This window comes from Lutjanus erythropterus, chromosome 3, assembly GCF_056507025.1.
Source record: "Lutjanus erythropterus isolate fLutEry1 chromosome 3, fLutEry1.hap2, whole genome shotgun sequence".
Taxonomy (NCBI): domain Eukaryota; kingdom Metazoa; phylum Chordata; class Actinopteri; order Lutjaniformes; family Lutjanidae; genus Lutjanus; species Lutjanus erythropterus.
In genome coordinates this window covers 37,920,783-37,926,596 of record NC_139319.1, presented here as the reverse complement: position 1 = coordinate 37,926,596, position 5,814 = coordinate 37,920,783, and positions in this window count along the sequence as shown.

Here is a 5,814-nt window from a genome sequence, read left to right as displayed (position 1 = left end):
GCACAAATAGTGAGTATTTTAATTTTAAAAGTTACTCAGAGTTCTCTTAGTTCTACTAAAAAGACACATTTTTAAACCACAATCCTTATTTAACTTTCATTTCAAAGAGCTATGGAGCTGACTTGTGATGGTTGAGGCACATCTGATAAAATATTATTTGATGAATTTGTTGAAAAATAGAAGTGCTTGAGCAGTATTCCTGTCTTTTTAAACCAGGGATTGAGACAGTGGAGCTTAGGGTACAGCCAAACCTTTTTAGGTTTAGGAAAGTATATTTCAAAACAAAATCAGATAGATAGATAGATAGATAGATAGATAGATAGATAGATAGATAGACAGACAGACAGACAGACAGACAGACAGACAGATAGACAGATAGATAGATAGATAGATAGATAGATAGATAGATAGATAGATAGATAGATAGATACTTAAAATAGATTTTGTAGGTTTTTAACACATTTTTAAATTATTTAAAGTTATGAATTCTTGCCTGGGACAAAAGTGTTTTCTGGTACAGAGCAAGTTTAGAAATGGAAAAAAATTAAGCAGACTAAAACCACATTTCATAAATTAAATATACTGAATATATACATAAATCCTCAAAGAATAAATTTTCACTAAAAATTGAATTAGAGAGTTTGTATTAATAATGGTGGTATTAGTCATTTTCATTTTGTTTTGGCAGTGCATGATTTGTCCCAGTTGTCAAGAATGAGTATATGTGCAGTATTTGCAGATCCAGTCCAACTAAGGCAAATGAGAGGAAGATTAGTATTTGTACTGCTGTCACACAAGTATCTGTCCACTGAGGATTAATAAAGTTAGTCTCATCTTATGAATAGTTGATTTTTACATGGACATTTGATGTCCTGGTTATGAGTCCAGTTCTGGGTGTGATCGTATTTGGGATATGATGTGTTTGTATGCAACATAAAGAAACCTGTTCTTTCATATCTTTGTTGTAACTGTGTCAGTCCAGCCTTGGGGAAAAGAGTTCCTGTTTTCCCTGTTTCTAACTCCCTTTTACTGCTGTCTGTGTCTTGCATATTGTCAGGGTTCAGTATCTGTCCAACAATATTGGTTCTACAGCTTGACATCCCCAGGCTGCTAAAATTCCTAAGAAGGAATACATGACCTCAGTCTCCTCAGTGAATATGTTGCATGTACAACCAAATTAAATGCTTTCCACCATTAGGAAGCAGCTTGTTATTGTGTTTGTGCTGTTGCCCGTAGAAACAGGAAGTTTGAAAACAGAGACTGGAAGGGAGCGAGGAAGGAAGAAGAATGTTGGTGTTGTCAGCACATGTGATGGCATTCCACAACCTTTTCTTGCAAGTGTCAAAAAAAAAACAAAATAAAACATCAAAGGTGATTAAGAAATCTGATTACAAGTGATCACTTACTGAGCAGCAGTGTTATATCAACTGGATCCTGACACTGGATATACAGTATTTGGATTCATGATTGTAGATCTCGCCACTGACACATAAACTAGGACATGTTATGGTCAGATGTGTTTTTCTTACACTGTCTTGTCCTTACCTCAAGTGGCCTGCAGCTACACCCATGACACCCACCAGTCAGTAACTGTACAGGATCCAGTCAGTATTGCAGCCAGATTCTGAAATACATTGAAGCACCGCCAACAGCCTCAGGCATAAACAACGTCAGCCTGACTCAACAGTTTGGAGTGTTTTAATCATATACAAGCCTGATCTGTTTTTCATTCTTGTAACTGATCATTTGTTCTACTAAGTAAGGGATACTCAACTTGCTGTTGGAGGCCAGGAGCCACATTTGCCAAATGACAGGAGGCTAGGGGCCAATAATATATAAACATCTTGATTTGTTAGAGTAGAAAATTAGTGCCACTTAACACTTAACTTTTACTTTCATTTGCATGCATTATAAAAGAGTCACAGTACAGCTTGCATTGAGGACAGGTACTGGCCACCTCACTCATGGTGCAACAATAAACCAGCACAAAAATGACTTTTAACAACATCAGACACCATGTTCTGAACAAACACATTTACAAACACTTTACAAACACTAGCATTTGTATTTTGGAACATAAAATAGCAAACTTAAATGCTCTGGGAAATTAAGCAAAGGGAAGGCCGTCTCTCAGTCTATTAGCTGCACATGTGAATGTAGAGTTAGTTATATTACATTACACAAACTACTCAAACTTTCCACATTGAAGTCCAGTTTTCAGCCTCATGCAATCATATCATAATCTACTACTATTACTACTACTACTACTACTACTACTAATAATAATAATAATAATAATAAAAAAAAAAAAAATAATAATAATGATAATGAAACATCAAGAGCGCAGGTACAGTATTGGCATTGGCAGAGGGTCAAATTAGATATCAGATTGAAACTGAAAAAAGTGTATCATACATCTCTACTTTATCAGGCCTTTTTTGCTGCTGGAAACAAGGTTGACGAAAGTAGCAAGGCTACAATAATCACAACAATGACCTGAAAGACAATAAAACAAACTCTAGGGGAGTGTCCAGTTCGGGGGGTGTCCAGACCTCTTGAACTGGGGTGGTCCAAGTGGTGCTCTCACTTACGCAAGGTTCTCAAGAAGGATGTACGCACACACACGTCATTACAGTCTTTCACGAGCAGTCTTAAATCAGTCACAAACTGTTCAAACGTCGTGTTAACTCCTTGCACTTTTTCATGGAATTTGTGACAAGCAAATATGACGTTTGTCTTCAGCATAACGTACGCCTCAAACCAGTCATAACATGATTTCAGTACCTTCCTTTCGTCTTCAGTAAGTGTCCATGTGTTGTAAATGTAGCTGCACTTTTCATCCTCCCCTTTCTTCTTGAACGGACCAGAAAACATTAACTCTACTTGAAGTTTAAACTTGCACCATGCTTCAGGCAGGTTGTTTGCAACCCAGTCCATATGGGGAGAAGGAACTCCAGCACCGTCCATCTTTGTCCGTTGTCTCGTTTTTATGTCCACACATGTACAAATTATTCCAGATGATAATGTGCTTTAACAAGCATTTATTAACGTGCTAGAAACAAGCTGACTGTTTTATGCAGGAAGGTGAACTTCACACACACTGCGACTGTGTGACAGGGTATCAAGAGTTTACACTCTGGACCAATCACAATCAAGTATCTTTCAGAAACCAATAGGGATACTTGTTAATATCTTATAGTTCCAACATTACAATTAACACATCTTACTCTTAGATTCTATGCGAATATTACATGTTTCTGAATTAAGTTTAAATAAGGATAAATGGGTGATTTCATGTAAAAAAAAAAAACAAACAAACAAACTAGGGGTGGGTGGTATAAATGGTATACGGTAGAAACGATATGAATTTGGCCAACAGTAGAGATTTTGACTATACTGGCCTACTGCATCAGCGCATGTTGATGATGTCATGAAGCTGGTGAACAACCTCTGATGTGCAAGACAGTTGCACTAGATATTGCAAGTTTGAAATTTGTTGTTCTATATTTAACGGAAAAGAAACCTGTTGAACTTGAAGGATTTTATTTCAAATATGTGCAGCTTTATTTTTGTGAAATATAAATAAGTAATCAGATTAGCAGGAAGAAAGTGTAATGTTTGTTTTTTACATTTTACACTTTATTTTAAACATTTTACTTGTATTTTTTTCTATTTAATATATCTGCATCTTTATTTATGTTATTTGAGAATTTTGTGTTACATTGTTTGGAGAAAGATCATTACACGGCTTCAAAATTACTTGAAAGGCTTTGTATTTTTTAAATAAGTTTTACACAATAAATGTTCTTAAAATGGCATTCTATACTATTTTGAAGTGTGTTTATTCTGCTGTAATGTATCTGCTATGTGACTATGTCCAGAAACAGTCATTTTGACATATATATACAGAAGAAAAGAATATATCACAATATATATCGTATATATCGTTATAAATTATATCGTAATATAAATTTTAGGCCATATCGACCAGTGCTAAAACAAACAACCAAAAAAAAGTACAAAGAGTACCCACGTGGAAGTCTGGGTTATTGCAGTTATGACATGCACAATACTACCACGAGGGAAAACAAACAGAAAAGTTAGAAAAGTAAAGGTCTGTAAATCTGTCTGGAGTCACTTTCCCCTGGGGACTTTTTTTCTTTTTAATTTTTTTTTATTTGGCATCCATAGCCTTCTTATGGAGCAGCAAGAAGATTAGCTACTGTCAAAGTTGACAAAATATTTTTTGATGTATAGGCTACATATTTTTACAGTTAAAGAATGTAAGAATCAATTTGCACTGTAAAAAAAAAAACAGTTAAAACAAGTAAACATTTCAAGTCAAGGTACAAAAGAGATTTTTGAGTTTTACACCCAACTTAAACTCTTGAGCTTTGAAATAAACTGTCTAATCTTTAGTTGAGATAATTACATTACATTTAAGTTTATCCAAAGAAAAAAAGTTAATAATCTCAACAAAAGATTTGTAGTTAGGTAAAACTTTTTCAGTGTTTGAGTTTTTCAGTGTTTGAGAGCTCAAAACTGTTGCCTTTATGTTTGAGTTTTCTCAACTTTTTCGTTTTTACAGACCTACAACAATAAGTGAACATTTTGAAAAAGCAAAAAAAAAAACAAAAAAAACCCAAAACAAAACTGTTATTAATTTCCATAGAAATTTCTTGGCCTTGCTATTATGACTCTTCCTCTGTATCACAGTGGTGCATTTTGCTGTTGTTGTTGTTTTCAAGCTGCATGCTTTCACTTCTTTCATTAATTTTGCACATTATACATCATATTGCCTCTCATTGTGATGGGCGGGACTTGTTTTTGATAATGTTGCATTGGGGTCTGGTGACTTGTTGTGCTACTGAGTCTGCATTAAACATGTTGTGTTTTTCTGGAACTGATAATGAAAGTAACTAAAAAGTGAAAGATCTTGCTTCCTTCTCATTTCTGTTTATAGCAGTATCTATGCGCTTTCGCCTCCTGTGCTAGTGTCAACAGCATCTAGCTGAGTCTGGCCAAACCTTGAGATTCCAGCCAGACTGAGACCAAACACATCCTCCAAGACTGACAGTGACCAGTTTGACAGGGAATACAGTACCCTGGTGGTTTTCTTGCTTGATTTCGCTCCCTGTAACTAACTCTACGGCTAGCACTGGCTCCTGTGTCTTTAAGCCCCCCTCCCTAAGAGCCCACTTTATTCTGATTGGCCAACTTCGCAGAAGCCTGCTAAAGGTCAGGACCCATGTTTGGGATTTTAGGGAAACTGAAGTATATGTTGCAGCGATAATATTTTGATTAGTTTTCTGGATGCCAGACAAGTTTTATATGTTGTTAGCAGTAACTTTGGCTGCTAGTTGGCTCTTTAACTCAGAGATGGGTCTGACTATACAAGACTACAATGCCCAGTGCTTCTGAGCACCATCTAAATATGGAAAATAGCCATACAGGGCACTGAATTTGATTAATTTGTTGTTTATCAGATCATAAATGAGGTGAGGGATAGGTTGCAAAAACATTAGCAGCAGCTAGAGCAGAGTGTTTCTTGGGGTTGATTACTGTATACAAGCACACAACTCTATAACTTTATTCACTGAATTTGGTGAAAGTGGTTTTCTTCTGATGAACATTGTAAATATTACAATTTAATAATAATATACGAGTAATAATATTCATGGAAGTTGTAATAACATAGTTATGATAATATAATGCCTTACACACACCACTTCAAATAAATGTTACCAATTAACCTTGTAAATTAAAAATTGGTTGACCTTGTTGTAAACTTTAGTTTGACACTGAGAGAGTCTG